This window comes from Triticum urartu, chromosome 2 (genome assembly GCF_003073215.2).
Source record: "Triticum urartu cultivar G1812 chromosome 2, Tu2.1, whole genome shotgun sequence".
Lineage (NCBI taxonomy): Eukaryota > Viridiplantae > Streptophyta > Magnoliopsida > Poales > Poaceae > Triticum > Triticum urartu.
In genome coordinates this window covers 153,311,494-153,329,192 of record NC_053023.1, presented here as the reverse complement: position 1 = coordinate 153,329,192, position 17,699 = coordinate 153,311,494, and positions in this window count along the sequence as shown.

The window sequence follows — 17,699 nt, the reverse complement described above, 5'->3', positions numbered from 1 at the left end:
TTGCAACAATGACAACTTACTTGAAGGATCTTACTCAATCCATAGGTAGGTATGGTGGACTCTCATGGCAAAACTGGGTTTAAGGATATTTGGAACCACAAGTAGTATCTCTACTTGGTGCAAAGAATTTGGCTAGCATGAGAGGGAAAGGCAAGCTCAACATGTTGGATGATCCATGACAATATAATTTATTTCGGATGTAAGAAAACATAACCCATTACGTTGTCTTCCTTGTCCAACATCAACTCTTTAGCATGTCATATATTAATGAGTGCTCACAATCATAAAAGATGTCCAAGATAGTATATTTATATGTGAAAACCTCTCTTTCTTTATTACTTCCTATTAATTGCAACGATGACCAAAACTATGTTTGTCAACTCTCATACTCTTTATATGTGAAGTCATTACTCTCCATAAGATCCATATGACCTCTTTATTTCTTTTTATGCTTGACTCAACACTAATCTTTATTATATATAGCCCACTGACTCGATTACATAGAAGGATCATAAAGCAAAACTCAAAACTAGATCATACTAAAACTTTATTCTACTATATCAAGATATAACCAAAAGGATCGAACTAAGAAAAATGGTAAAGATAAAAGTGTGATGGTGATATGATACCAGGGCACTCCCCCAAGCTTGGCAGTTGCCAAGGGGAGTGCCCATACCCGTGTGTTTATGTCTCTTTCTTCGAGGGTGGTGATGTGATATTCTTGGCGATGATGCCCCTCATGATACGATTATCTTCCTCGAGCTTATTGACTTGCTGCTTGAGGTCCAGTATTTCCTTATGGAGCTTGCCGTGACGGCTAAAGATCCTTTCACCCAAGGATGTTGCATAGCCGCGGGAGAACAAGTAACACTATTTTTCATATTTTCATAAGAAAGAAATCTAACATTGGAAGGGATGACCGAGTTTGGAATAGCTGATCTCTGTAGTTCCCCCATTGTGAATCCGGCTCGGAAATGAGAAGTAACTTCTTGATCCTCCTCCATGGCATCTATCCTTTTCAAGTCGGCCTCCATCTCTTCCTCAGTTGATGGCCCAAAGTGGACAGCATCGCTGTTTGCTCTTGGCCCCGGTATCGGATGAGACACCCAATTCTCCCCAACTGATTCTTGAGAAGACATCTTGCTCTAGATCTGCAGTAGAAACAACTCGAAACAAAAACAGAGGATATTTGCGCGGTACGGTTGTCAAAACCTTCGGGAGATTATATAATGAATTTTTACCGACCAAAAGAAGTATCGTGCAAGAAATCGGAGTCCGGAGAGCACACGAGGTGCCCACGAGGCAGGGGGCGCGCCCAGGGGGTAGGGCAGGCCCTCCACCCTCGTGGAAGCCTTGTGTCCTTCCCGGACTGCTTCTTATTTTCCTATTTTCTTAAATATTCCAAAACAGAGAAAAATTGCTATTAGAACTGTTTTGGAGTCGGATTACTTACCGTACGTCATACCTATTCCTTTTCGGAGTCTGAAACGTTCTGAAAAGTGTCCTTTATGTATTCCTCCGGGGTTACGGTTTCGATAACATTAGTTTCAAGATTTATAGGATTACCTGAGATATAATGTTTGATTCTTTGACCGTTCACCATCCTCGGATTTGTGCCTTCGAAGTTGTTGATTTTTATGGCACCAGAACGATAGACCTCCTCGATAATGTAAGGACCTTCCCATTGTGAGAGGAGTTTGCCTGCAAAAAATCTTAAACGAAAGTTGTATAGCAAAACATAATCACCTACATTAAACTCATGCTTTTGTATCCTTTTGTCATGCCATCTTTTAACTTTTTCTTTAAACAGTTTGGCATTTTCATAAGCCTGGGTTCTCCATTCATCAAGTGAGCTAATGTCAAATAACCTCATCTCACCGGCAAGTTTTAAATCATAATTGAGCTCTTTAATGGCCCAATATGCCTTATGTTCTAGTTCAAGAGGTAAGTGACATGATTTTCCATATACCATTTTATATGGAGACATACCCATAATGCATCATCAAGTTTCTTGGACCAATTCTTTCTAGATCTATTAACAGTCTTTTGCAAAATTAATTTAAGCTCTCTATTACTCAGTTCTACTTGACCACTAGACTGTGGATGATATGGAGATGCAATTCTATGATTAACATCATACTTAGCAAGCATTTTACGAAAAGCGCCATGAATAAAATGTGAACCACCATCAATCATTAAGTATCTAGGGACTCCAAACCTCGGAAAAATAACTTATTTAAGCATCTTAATAGAGGTGTTATGATCAGCACTACTAGTTGGAATAGCTTCTACCCACTTAGTAACGTAATCAACAACAACTAAAATATGTGTATACCCATTAGAGGAAGGAAACGGTCCCATATAATCAAAGCCCCAAACATCAAATGGTTCAATAACAAGTGAATAATTCATAGGCATTTCTTGATGTCTACTAATATTACCAATTCTTTGACATTCATCACAAGACAAGACAAACTTACGGGCATCTTTGAAGAGAGTAGGCCAATAAAAACCGGATTGCAATACCTTATGTGCAGTTCTATCTCCAGCGTGGTGTCCTCCATAAGCCTCGGAGTGACACTTGTGTAGGATCTGTTCCTGTTCATGCTCAGGTACACAACGTCTAATAACACCATCTACTCCTTCTTTATAAAGGTGTGGGTCATCCCAGAAGTAATGTCTTAAATCATAGAAAAACTTTTTCTTTGTTGGTATGTGAAACTAGGTGGTATAAATTTAGCAACAATGTAATTAGCATAATCAGCATACCATGGAGCAGTACGAGAAGCATTTATGAAAGCTAATTGTTCATCAGTAAAGCTATCATCGATAGGTAGTGGGTCATCAAGAACATTCTCTAACCTAGACAAATTGTCTGCAACGGGGTTCTCAGCTCCCTTTCTATCAATAATATGCAAATCAAATTCTTGTAGTAGGAGAACCATCTAATAAGTCTAGGTTTAGCATCTTTATTTTCCATAAGATATTTAGCAGCATGATCAGTGTGAACAGTTACTTTAGAATCAACAATATAAGGTCTAAACTTATCACAAGCAAATACTACTGCTAAAAATTCCTTTTCAGTAGTAGCATAATTTCTCTCGGCACTGTCTAGAGTTTTACTAGCATATTGGATAACATTTAATTTTTTATCAACTCTTTGTCCTAGAACGGCACCTACAGCATAGTCACTAGCATCACACATAATTTCAAAGGGTAAATTCCAATCAGATGGCTGAAAAATAGGTGCAGAAATCAAGGCTTTCTTAAGTATTTCAAATGCTTCTACACAATCATCATCAAAGACAAAAGGAACATCTTTTTGTAATAGATTAGTCAGAGGCCTAGAAATTTTAGAGAAGTCTTTAATGAACCTCCTATAAAAACCAGCATGACCAAGTAAACTTCTTATACCTTTAATGTCCTTAGGACACGGCATCTTTTCAATAGCATCAACCTTAGCTTTATCAACTTCAATACCTCTTTCAGAAATTTTATGCCCCAAGACAATACCTTCATTAACCATAAAGTGGCACTTCTCCCAATTCAAGACAATATTAGTTTCTTCACATCTCTCCAAAACTCGATCAAGGTTGCTTAAGAAATCATCAAAAGAAGTTCCATATATGGAGAAATCATCCATGAAAACATCAACAATCTTTTCACAAAAGTCAGAGAATATAGCAATCATACATCTTTGAAAGGTAGCAGGTGCATTACATAAACCAAAAGGCATATGTCTATAAGCAAAGGTACCGAAAGGGCAAGTAAAAGTTGTCTTTTCTTGATCCTCTTTTGACACAGGTATTTGAGAGAAACCAGAATAACCATCTAGAAAGCAAAAAATGTGTGTATTTAGTAATCCTTCTAACATTTGATCAATAAAAGGTAAAGGGTAATGATCCTTTTTAGTAGCTTTATTTAATTTGTGGAAATCAATTACCATTCTATAACCTGTAACAATTCTTTGTGGGATCAATTCATCTTTATCATTAGGAACAACAGTAATACCTCCTTTCTTAGGGACACAATGGACAGGACTTACCCACTGACTATCAGCAACGGGATAAATTATACCTGCCTCCAGAAGCTTTAGTACTTCTTTTCTTACCACTTCTTTCATCTTAGGATTTAACCATCATTGGTGATCAACAACCGGTTTAGCGTCTTTATCCAACTTTATTTTGTGCTGGCATAGAGTGGGACTAATGCCCTTAAAATCATCAAGAGTATATCCAATAGCAGCACGCTGCTTCTTCAGAGTTTTCAATAATTTCTTTTCTTCATGCTCTGAAAGGTTAGCACTAATAATAACAGGATATATCTCTTTCTCATCAAGATAAGCATATTTAAGAGTATCAGGTAAAGGTTTAAGCTCAAACATGGGATCACCCTTGGGTGGAGGAGGATCCCCTAGGATTCACTACAAAAAAAATACACTTCTGTGATGATACATGTTTGTCACAGTAGGTCACGTTTTCTATCATGCACGTACATCCATGACAATTTTATGACAGAATCAAGATAGTCATACCTGTGTTGTCGTAGAAGTGTTCCATGACATTACCAAAGTTATCATCACGGAAGTGTCCATTTCCATGACGATAAATCGCGCGTCACAGAAGTGCTTTCGTCAAGGGTGACCGACACATGGCATCCATCGTAACGGAACACCGTTAAGCTATCAGGTCCGGTTTTGGATCCGAAAACCCGTTAACAGCCCCGACCAATGGGGATTTTCCACGTGTAAAATCATCATTGGCTGGAGGAAAGACGTGTCGGCTCACCGTTGGAACAGATGTCATCCACTCATTGGACCCAAAGCGCCTATGATACGTCGACACGTGGCACGGCCCAACAGAGGCCCATTCATGTGAAAAGGCCGGCCCGTTTGACTTGGTCAAAAGGTGGCGGGTCGGCCCACGGCAAGCCTGTTAACGGCCTGTTCGCATATAGCCCATTTACAGCCCGCTAACCCAGGGCCCGTTTACGGCCTATCCGAATTAGGCCTAGTAGCGTCATCTGGGCCGTCCAATATAATTCCAGCACGTTTTAACTTTCGGCCCATGTATGGCCCATGACGTCTTTTGGCCCATATGAGGCCCTTAGTAACCCTCAGCCCATTAACGGTCCGTGGTAAAACTGGCCCGTAATGAACAGTGTATCACTTTATACCCATTAACGACCCATTATTCTATTGGGCCGTTTCCAGCCCATGTTATCTTTCGGCCTTCTCAAGGCCCATTTATTCTTGGGCTCATTTCCAGCATTCGGTTACTTACGTCCCGTTACTGTCATTTTCTCCTTGTGGGCCAAATTCAGCCCGTGCTTACAGTCGGCCCGTTTGTGGCCCGTTAATACGTTGGGCCATTTTCATAGCATCATCAAATACGACCGATTAACGACGGCCCATTATGGTCGACCCATGAACGGACGATTCCAACTCTAGCCCGTTTATGCCATAAAGCGGTATGTTATTGGCCCATGTTTGGGCAATCGATCATATGACCCGTATAAGTCCCATTGATGATACGGCACGTAGAAGGCCCATTGGTGATACGGCCCGTAGAAGGCCCATTGTTTCTACGCCCCATAGAAGGCCCATTGTTTCTACGGCCCGTAGAAGACCTAGTGTCACTACTGTAAATATGTAACCCATGGTTATTGTGGCCTAGTTTTAAAAAATAGGTTATTGTGGTCACTAGAAAACCAAGGAAAAAGAACAGTGATACGTCCATTCTGCATCATGCTTTTATATCGATATCTATCGCATTATGGACTGTTATTTCACTTTATGTCACAATACTTATGGCTATTCTCTCTTATTTTACAAGGTTTACATAAGGAGGGAGAATGCCGGCAGCTGGAATTCTGGGCTGGAAAAGGAGAAAATATTAGAGACCTATTCTGCGCAACTCCAAAAGTCCTGAAACTCCACGGAACATCTTAAAATAAATAAATAAAATCTACGCCAAAGATGAAGGCCAGGGGTCCCACACCCTGCTCACGAGGGTGCCCCCCCTAGGACGCGCCCCCTACCACGTGGGCCCCCTGGTGGCTCTCCGATGCCCATCTTCTCCTATATGAAGTCTTTCGGTGAGAAAAAAATAGGAAGGAACTTTCCGGGACGAGACTCTGCCGCCACGAGGCGGAACCTTGGCGGATCCAATCTAGAGCTCCGGCAGAGCTGTTCTGCCGGGGATACTTCCCTCCGGAAGGGGGAAATCATCACCATCATCATCACCAACGCTCCTCTCATCGGGAGAGGGCAATCTCCATCAACATCTTCACCAGCACCATCTCATCTCCAAACCCTAGTTCATCTCTTGTATCCAATTCTTGTCTCAAAGTCCGGGATTGGTGCTAGTAGGTTGCTAGTAGTGTTGATTACTCCTTGTAGTTGATGCTAGTTGGTTTATTTGGTGAAAGATCATATGTTCAGATCCTATATGCATATTATTACCCCTCTGATTATGAACATGAATATGCTTTGTGAGTAATTACGTTCGTTCCTGAGGACAAGGGAGAAGTCTTGCTATGAGTAGTCATGTGAATTTGGTATTCATTTGATATTTTGATAAGATGTATGTTGTCTAGCCTCTAGTGGTGTTATGTGAACGTCAACTACATAACACTTCACCATTATTTGGGCCTAGAGGAAGGCATTGGGAAGTAATAAGTAGATGATGGGTTGCTAGAGTGACAGAAGCTTAACCCCTAGTTTATGCGTTGCTTCGTAAGGGGCTGATTTGGATCTATATGTTTCATGCTATGGTTAGGTTTACCTTAATACTTTTGTTGTAGTTGCGGATGCTTGCAATAGAGGTTAATCATAAGTGGGATGCTTGTTCAAGTAAGAACAGCACCCAAGCACCGGTCCACCCACATATCAAATTATCAAAGTATCGAACGTGAATCATATGAACGTGATGAAAACTAGCTTGACGATATTCCCATGTGTCCTCGGGAGCGCTTTTCCTATTATAAGAGTTTGTTCCGGCTTGTCCTTTGCTACAAAAAGGATTGGGCCACCTTGCTGCACTTTATTTACTTTTGTTACTTGTTGCTCGTTACAATTTATATTATCACAAAACTATCTGTTACCACTTATTTGAGTACTTGCAGAGAATACATTGCTGAAAACCGCTTATCATTTCCTTCTGCTCCTCGTTGGGTTCGACACTCTTACTTATCGAAAGGACTACGCTAGATCCCCTATACTTGTGGGTCATCAAGACTCTTTTCTGGCGCCGTTGCCGGGGAGTGTAGCGCCTTTGGTAGGTGGAATTTGGTAAGGAAAAATTTATATAGTGTGCTGAAATTTACTGTCACTTGTTACTATGGAAAGTAATTCTCTGAGGGGCTTGTTCGGGGTATCTTCACCCCGTCTAGTAGAGCAAAGAGTTGCTCCTCAACCTACTGAACCTATTGAAAATGAAACTCCTTTTGAATTTCCTTCGGGTATGATGGAAAAACTGCTAGCTGACCCTTTTACAGGAGATGGAACAAAGCATCCTGATGAGCACTTAATATATGTGGATGAAGTTTGTGGATTATTTAAGCTTGCAGGTATACCCGATGATGTTGCTAAGAAGAAGGTCTTCCCTTTATCTTTGAAGGGAGACGCATTGATATGGTATAGGCTATGTGATGATATGAGATCATGGGACTATAAAAGATTGAAGCTGGAATTTTATCGAAAGTATTACCCTATGCATCTTGTTCATCGTGATCGCAATTATATATATAATTCCTGGCCTCGCGAAGGAGAAAGCATCACTCAAGCTTGGGGAGGCTTAAATCAATGTTATATTCATGCCCCAATCATGAGCTCTCAAGAGAAATGATTATTCAAAATTTATATGCTCGGCTTTCTGATAACAATCGCACCATGCTCGATACTTCTTGTGCTGGCTCTTTTATGAGGAAGACTATTGAATTCAGATGGAATTTATTGGATAGAATTAAACGCAACTCTGAAGATTGGGACCTCGAGGAAGGTAAGGAGTCAGGTATGACACCTAAGTTTGATTGTGTTAAATCTTTTATGGATACCGATATTTTTTGTAAGTTTAGCACTAAATATGGACTTGACTCTGAGATAGTAGCTTCTTTCTGTGAATCTTTTGCTACTTATGTTGATCTCCCTAAGGAGAAGTGGTTTAAATATCATCCTCCCATAGAAGTAAAAGTAGCTGCACCTATTAAAGTTGAAGAAAAGACTGTCACTTATAATGATCCTATTGTTCCTACTTCTTATATTGAGAAACCACCTTTCCCTGTTAGAATAAAGGATCATGCTAAAGCTTCAACGGTTGTTCATAAAAGCAATATTAGAACTTATACACCTCCTGAGCAAGTTAAAGTAGAACCTAATATTGCTATTGTTAAAGATCTCTTGTCTGATAATATTGATGGGCATGTTATTCAGTTCGAAGGTGAAACTTCTAGAATTGCTAAACCTTGTGATAAAGATAAACATAGACCTATGGTAGGCGTGCCTGTTATTTCTTTTAAAATAGGAGATCATTGTTATCATGGCTTATGTGATATGGGTGCTAGTGCTAGTATAATACCTATTGACTGATATGAAGAAATTAAGAATGAAATTGCACCTGTTGAGTTAGAAGATATTGATGTTACTATTAAACTTGCTAATAGAGATACTATTGCACCAATTGGAATTGTTAGAGATGTTGAACTCTTGTGTGGGAAAACTAAATATCCTGCTGATTTTCTTGTTCTTACTTCTCCACAAGATAGCTTTTGTCCCATTATATTTGGTAGACCCTTCTTAAATACTGTCAATGCTACCATAGATTGCACTAAGAATGTTGTTACTGTTGGATTGGATGATATGGTTCATGAGTTTAATTTCTCTAAATTTAGTAAACAACATCGTGAGGAAGAATTACCTAGTAAGGATGAAATTATTGGTCTTACTTCTATTGTCGTGCCTCCTAGTGATCCTTTAGAACACTATTTGCTAGACCATGAAAATGATATGTTCATGAATGAAAGAAGGGAAATAGATGAAGTATTCTTTAAACAGGAACCTATTCTGCAACATAATTTGCCTGTTGAAATTTTAGGGGATCCACCTTCACCCAAGGGTGATCCCGTGTTTGAGCTTAAACCTTTGCCTGATAATCTTAAATATGCTTATCTTGATGAAAAGAAGATATATTCTGTTATTATTAGTTCTAACCTTTCAGAGCATGAAGAAGAAAGATTATTGAAAACTCTGAAGAAGCACCGTGCTGCTATTGGATATACTCTTGATGATCTTAAGGGCATTAGTCCCACTCTATGTCAACATAAAATAAATTTGGAAGCAGATGCCAAACCAGTTCGTGATCCTCAACGACGTCTGAATCCTAAAATGAAAGAAGTGGTAAGAAAAGAAATACTAAAGCTTCTGGAAGCAGGTATAATCTATCTCGTTGCTGATAGTGAGTGGGTAAGTCATGTCCATTGTGTCCCTAAGAAGGGAGGTATTACTGTTGTTCCTAATGATAAAGATGAATTGGTTCCACAAAGAATTATCATAGGTTATAGGATGGTAATTGATTTCCGCAAATTAAATAAAGCTACTAAGAAAGATCATTACCCTTTACCTTTTATTGATCAAATGCTAGAAAGATTATGCAAACATACACACTATTGCTTTCTAGATGGTTATTCTGGTTTCTCTCAAATACCTGTGTTGGCTAGAGATCAATCAAAGACTATTTTTACATGCCCTTTTGGTACTTTTGCTTATAGACGTATGCCTTTTGGTTTATGTAATGCACCTGCTACCTTTCAAAGATGCATGATGGCTATATTCTCTGACTTCTGTGAAAATATTTGTGAGGTTTTCATGGACGACTTTTCCGTCTATGGTTCCTCTTTTGATGATTGCTTGAGCAATCTTGATCGAGTTTTGCAGGGATGTGAAGAAACTAATCTTGTCTTGAATTGGGAAAAGTGCCACTTTATGGTTAATGAAGGTATTGTCTTGGGGCACAAAGTTTCTGAAAGAGGTATTGAAGTTTATAAAGCCAAGGTTGATGCTATTGAAAAGATGCCATGTCCCAAGGACATCAAAGGTATAAGAAGTTTCCTTGGTCACGCCGGATTTTACAGGAGGTTCATTAAGGACTTCTCAAAAATTTCTCGGCCCCTGACTAATTTATTGCAAAAAGATATACCATTTGTCTTTGATGATTATTGTGTAGAAGCATTTGAAATACTTAAGAAAGCATTAGTCACTGCACCTATTGTTCAGCCACCTGATTGGAATTTACCCTTTGAAATTATGTGTGATGCTAGTGATTATGCTGTAGGTGTTGTTCTAGGGCAAAGAGTTGATAAGAAATTAAATGTTATTCATTATGCTAGTAAGACTCTAGACAATGCTCAAAGAAATTATGCTACTACTGAAAAAGAGCTTTTAGTAGTTGTCTTTGCTTGTGATAAGTTCAGATCTTATATTGTTGATTCTAAAATAACTATTCAAACTGATCATGCTGCTATTAAATATCTTATGGAAAAGAAAGATGCTAAACCTAGACTTATTAGATGGGTTCTCTTGCTACAAGAATTTGATTTGCATATTGTTGATAGAAAGGGAGCTGAGAACCCCGTTGTAGACAACTTGTCTAGGTTAGAAAATATTCTTGATGACCCACTACCTATTAATGATAGCTTTCCTGATGAACAATTAAATGTTATAAGTACTTCTCGTAGTACTCCATGGTATGATGATTATGCTAATTATATTGTTGCTAAGTTTATACCACCTAGCTTCACATACCAGCAAAAGAAAAAGTTCTTCTATGATTTGAGACATTACTTTTGGGATGGCCCACATCTTTATAAAGAAGGAGTAGATGGTGTTATTAGACGTTGTGTACCTGAGCATGAACAGGAACAAATCCTACGCAAGTGTCATTCCGAGTCTTATGGAGGACACCACACTGGAGATAGAACTGCACATAAGGTATTGCAATCTAGTTTCTATTGGCCTACTCTCTTCAAGGATGCCCGTAAGTTTGTCTTGTCTTGTGATGAATGTCAAAGAATTGATAATATTACTAGACGTCAAGAAATGCCTATGAATTATTCACTTGTTATTGAACTGTTTGATGTTTGGGGCTTTGATTATATGGGACCTTTTCCTGCCTCTAATGGATACACACATATTCTAGTTGTTGTTGATTACATTACTAAGTGGGTGGAAGCTATTCCAACTAGTAGTGTTGATCATAACACTTCTATTAAAATGCTTAAGGAAGTTATTTTTCCGAGGTTTGGAGTCCCTAGATATTTAATGACTGATGGTGGTTCACACTTTATTCATGGTGCCTTCCGTAAAATGCTTGCTAAATATGATGTTAATCATAGAATTGCATATCCTTATCACCCTCAGTCTAGTGGTCAAGTAGAGTTGAGAAATAGAGAGCTCAAATTAATTTTGCAAAAGACTGTTAATAGGTCTAGAAAGAATTGGTCCAAGAAACTTGATGATGCATTCTGGGCTTATAGAACTGCATATAAAAATCCTATGGGTATGTGTCCGTATAAAATGGTTTATGGAAAAGCATGTCACTTACCTCTCGAACTAGAACATAAGGCGTATTGGGCTATTAAAGAGCTTAACTATGATTTTAAACTTGCCGGTGAGAAGAGGTTATTTGATATTAGCTCACTTGATGAATGGAGAACCCAAGCTTATGAAAATGCCAAGTTGTTTAAAGAAAAAGTTAAAAGATGGCATGACAAAAGGATACAAAAGTGTGAGTTTAATGTAGGTGATTATGTATTGCTATACAACTCTCGTTTAAGATTTTTTGCAGGAAAACTTCTCTCTAAATGGGAAGGCTACTATGTTATCGAAGAGGTCTATCGTTCTGGTGCCTTAAAGATCAACAACTTCGAGGGCACAAATCTGAAAGTGGTAAACGGTCAAAGAATCAAATATTATATCTCACGTAATCCTGTAAATGTTGAAACCAATATTATTGAAACTGTAACCCCGGAGGAATACATAAGAGACACTTTCCGGAATGTTTCAGACTCTGAAAAGGAATAGGTATGTGGTACGGTAAGTAAACCGACTCCAAAACAATTTTTAAGGCAATATTTCTCCGTTTTGGAATATTTAGAAAAATAGAAAAATAAGTAGCAGTCCGGGAAGGACACGAGGGCCCCACGAGGGTGGTGGGCACGCCCTACCCCCCTGGGCGCGCCCCCCTACCTCGTGAGCACCTCGTGTGCCTTCCGGACTCCGTTTTCTTGCACGTTACGTAGTTTGGTCGGTAAAAATTCATTATATATTCTCACGGGGGTTTTGACTCCCATATCACGCAAATATCCTCTGTTTTTGTTTTGAGCTGTCCCATTGCAGATTAAATCAACATGTCTTCCCAGGATTCGAAAGGAGAAAGCTATGCGGATAATTACTTAGCAAATCCAAAGGTCTATGGAGATGTGGAACACGATTGGTGGACCACGGAGGAAGAAGAGGACTATGAACCCAAGGGGAAGGAGGAGACGAGCTCAGATGAAGATGAAGCACCATTACCTCAACTTGGGGACATGCACGTGGAGTTCAAAAAGTCAAGTCTCCCTGATAGGGTAAAGAAACCCAAGTTCGAGTTTATCCCTTTTCGTCTCTTGCAGGAAAATAAGCAGGACCTATGCAAAAAGATATTAACCCTGGAGTGGGAGATTGATGATCTGAGGGATCAAAATGCCGTCCTCAAGCGCAAATTAAGGGAGAAGCCTAAGACATCAACTAAGCCAACATCACCACCACCGTCTTCACCGACAAAGGAGATATAATCACATGGGTATGGGCACTCCCCTTGGCAACTGCCAAGCTTGGGGGAGGTGCCCCGGTATCGTATCACAATCACAACTCCTATCTTTACCGTTTTTCTTAGTTCGATCCTATTAGTAGTATCTTGATCTAGTAGAATAAAGTTTATGGCATGATCTATTTTTGAGTTTTGCTTTATGATCTCTCTATGTAATTGAGTCCGTGAGCTATATATAATAAAGATTAGTGTTGAGTCAAGGGCTTGATTATTTTGCCATGATCTTGGGTGAATAAAAGAAAAGAGAAAAAGAATAAAAAGAAACAAAAAGTTCATATTGATCTTATTGAGAGTAATGACTTCACATAGAGAGAGTATGATGATTAAAAGTTGTTGGGAGTTGGCAAGAATAGCTTTGGTCATTGTTGCAATTAATAGGAAGTAATAAGGAAAGAGAGGTTTCACATATAGATATATTATCATTGACATCTTTTATGATTGGGAGCACTCATTAAAATATGACATGCTAAAGAGTTGATGTTGGACAAGGAAGACAACGTAATGAGTCATGTCTTTCTTATATCTGAGATAAAGTATGTTGTCATGGATCCTCTAACTTGTTGAGCTTTCCTTTCCCCCTCATGCTAGCCAAATTCTCAGCTTCCAAATACCCTTAAACCAGTTTTGCCATGAGAGTCCACCATATCTACCTATGGATTGAGTAAGATCCTTCAAGTAAGTTGTCATCGGTGCAAAGCAATAAAAATTGCTCTAAATATGTATGATTGATTGGTGTGGGAGAAATAAGCTTTATACGATCTTGTGATGTGGAAGTAATAAAAGCGACGGACTGCATAATAAAGGTTCATATCACAAGGGGCAATATAAAGTGACGTTCTTTCGCATTGATATTTTATATATCCAACCATAAAAGCGCATGGCAACCTCTGCTTCCCTCTGCGAAGGGCCTATCCTTTATTATTATCTTCTACCTTATGCAAGAGTCATGGTGATCTTCACCTTTTCTTTTTCATTTTATCCTTTGGCAAGCTCAGCATGTTGGAAAGAACATGATATATATATATAATTGGATGTAGGGGAGCATGAACCATTATTGTTGACATTACCCTTGAGGTAAAAGGTTGTGGGGCAAAGCTATAAGCCCCTATCTTTCTCTGTGTCCGATTAAAACTCCGTAACCACAAGTATTGCGTGAGTGCTAGCAATTATGGAGGACTAAATGATAGTTGAGTATGTGGACTTGCTTTTTAGCTCTGACATAGACTCTTTCCGATGTTATGATAAATTGCAATTGCTTCAATGACTGATATTATAGTTTGTCGGAGCCCAATAAGGTTTATGATTTATAATTTTGCATTGTGAATAGATCATCACTTGAACATAAGTAATCATATGACAAAAGCTATATATGTTGCTGCTATGAGAATAATCATGATGCCTTCATGTCTGTATTTTATTTTATTTTTATCAACGCCTCTACCTCTAAACATGAGGACATATTTATTGTTATCGGCTTTTCGCTTGAGGACAAGCGAGGTCTAAGTTTGAGGGAGTTGATATGTCCATTCTGCATCATGCTTTTATCTCGATATTTATCGCATTATGGAGTGTTATTTCACTTTATGTCACAATACTTATGGCTATTCTCTCTTATTTTACAAGGTTTACATAAGGAGGGAGAATGCCGGCAGCTGGAATTCTGGGCTGGAAAAGGAGCAAATATTAGAGACCTATTCTACGCAACTCCAAAAGTCCTGAAACTCCATGGAACATCTTAAAATAAATAAAGAAAAATCTACGCCAAAGATGAAGGCCATGGGGCCCACACCCTGCTCACGTGGGTGGGGGGCGCCCCCCCCCCTAAGGCGCCCCCATACCTCGTGGGCCCCCTGGTGGCTCTCCGACGCCCATCTTCTCCTGTATGAAGTCTTTCGGTGAGAAACAAATAGGAAGGAACTTTTCGGGATGAGACTCCACCGCCACGAGGCGAAACCTTGGCAGACCCAATCTAGAGCTCCGGCAGAGCTGTTCTGCCGGGGATACTTCCCTCCGGGAGGGGGAAATCATCACCATTGTCATCACCAACGCTCCTCTCATCGGGAGAGGGCAATCTCCATCAACATCTTCACCAGCAACATCTCATCTCCAAACCCTAGTTCATATCTTGTATCCAATTCTTGTCTCAAAGTCCGGGATTGGTTCTAGTAGTAGTGTTGATTACTCCTTGTAGTTGATGTTAGTTGGTTTATTTGGTGAAAGAGTTCAGATCCTATATGCATATTATTACCCCTCTGATTATGAACATGAATATGCTTTCTGAGTAATTACGTTCATTCCTGAGGACAAGGGAGAAGTCTTGCTATGAGTAGTCATGTGAATTTGGTATTCGTTTGATATTTTGATAAGATGTATGTTGTCTAGCCTCTAGTGGTGTTATGTGAACGTCAACTACATAACACTTCACCATTATTTGGGCCTAGAGGAAGGCATTGGGAAGTAATAAGTAGATGATGGGTTGCTAGAGTGACAGAAGCTTAAACCCTAGTTTATGCATTGCTTCGTAAGGGGCTGATTTGGATCTATATGTTTCATGCTATGGTTAGGTTTACCTTAATACTTTTGTTGTAGTTGCGGATGCTTGCAATAGAGGTTAATCATAAGTGGGACGCTTGTTCAAGTAAGAATAGCACCCAAGCACCGGTCCACCCACATATCAAATTATCAAAGTATCGAACGCTAATCATATGAACGTGATGAAAACTAGCTTGACGATATTCCCATGTGTCCTCGGGAGCGCTTTTCCTATTATAAGAGTTTGTTCCGGCTTGTCCTTTGCTACAAAAAGGATTGGGCCACCTTGCTGCACTTTATTTACTTTTGTTACTTGTTGCTCATTACAATTTATCTTATCACAAAACTATCTGTTACCACTTATTTCAGTACTTGCAGAGAATACATTGCTGAAAACCGCTTATCATTTCCTTCTGCTCCTTGTTGGGTTCGACACTCTTACTTATCGAAAGGACTACGATAGATCCCCTATACTTGTGGGTCATCAAGCAGCACTGACTACAAGCAAACAAATAAACAAGACAACAAGGAAATAAATAAGCAAGCAACTTACGCTAGGCTATCACGGCTATTACACATATTACATCCACTGGGCATCAAAGTTCGCCACTAGTGCAAATATAGGGAACAAAGTAGCGTACACTGGTTGTCAAAGTTGGCGACCAGTGCAAATAAACGCCGCAGCAAAACAAGTCCAGAACTAAAACCACTTCATAAGATCTCAAGAAACAATATCCTGGGTACCCATAATGCTGGAAAGATGCTTAGCAAGCTTATTAACTTTCTCTTGTTTGGCGCTTAAATCCTCCAGCGCTTGCTGTTGCACCAGAAAGTATGCATCTGAATTCTGCAGGGACTTCCTCAGTCCTTCAGCTTCCTGTCGCAACACATCTGATCGATGTCTTTCAACTTGAAGCTGAGACTCAAGAAGACAAACTGATTCAGGCAGCGAGTTTGAAGAGCTTGTGCCAGTAGTAGTCGGCAGTAACTCGAACACTACATCAAGACAGGACTTCTGGGTTCTCTCATTGTCGTCAAGGTAGTTTTTATCAGCTTTCTTGGAGACCAACAGGGATGTCTCACTATCTTGAACCTTATCTGCATTACTTCCTTCACCATTGCATAACGGGGTATTGTTCTCCAATATTTTGTTCGCATTCTAAAAGAGAAACAAGCAGACACGTCACAGTTTACCATGTTGTATATGAAACTCATTTTGGTAAATCAGTTCAGTAGTAAAGTGCACAGGATAACAACATGAAACAAACATATATCTATGTACCATGGTCACTTTATGGTCTATATCATTCTAGTTTTTGTTGCCAAATCAAGATAGAGACACAGTTCAAATAATATTTGTTCAAGACAAAGCAGAATAGACAGAATATAAGTGTGGGAAACTATAGAGACACTTGTAATGTGCATGACATGAGTACATAATTGTTTATTCAATTGAAACCGAAATCAATATAGAGCAAGCTACAACAGCAAACCAGTTAAAGAAACAAGTTTAAAACATACCTATTGCGCCATTGGAGTTTCAATTCCATCCTTCAAATTTGAAAATAGTTGGTTAGAGTAAATACAGTGATGCAAGAGCAAAGGAGTATGAACCATAGCTACAGAACCTGGCCTGACAACAATTCTTCTTCTCCTTTAAGCATTGAGTTGGGATTCGGAGTGGTGGTCCTCGTGCTTTGGGCACTGCAGTTCCCTTACTAACTGCTCGTGTTTGGGTGCTCTGTGGTGGAGACGGTGTAGTTGGTTCTCTGTCAACTGGAACTGGGTTACTATCTGCTGGGGTTGGGGTTAGAAGGGGTGTAGTTGGTTCTCTGTCCAACTGGGTAGGGGTACAATCTGCGAGAGTCTGGGTTATGTATGGTGGGGCTAGTTCTTGGGAAAGTACAACCATGGTTCTATCTGCATCAACTGGTAGCACTATCTTTTCTGAAGACCGTGTTGTTACTCCCTTAGATACTGCCATCACCCTCTCCAATTCAAATGGCTGATAAACAAGAAAAGTAATTGAATGTACAGACATTGTATGATAGACAGGTGCAATGGATAGTGGGGAATAAAAGAGGGCATGAAATAATTCACATTTATGTTTTCTAACAAAATAGGATAGCATGACACAATTTCACATATATGATGGCTAACTAAACAGGATAGCATGATACAATTTCACATTATGATGGCTAACTAAAAAAGATGGAAAGACATAGTTCAAAATATGATGACTATGTAAACAGGATGACATGATATAACTATATAATGTGTTTATTAAATAGGTTGGCATGCCAT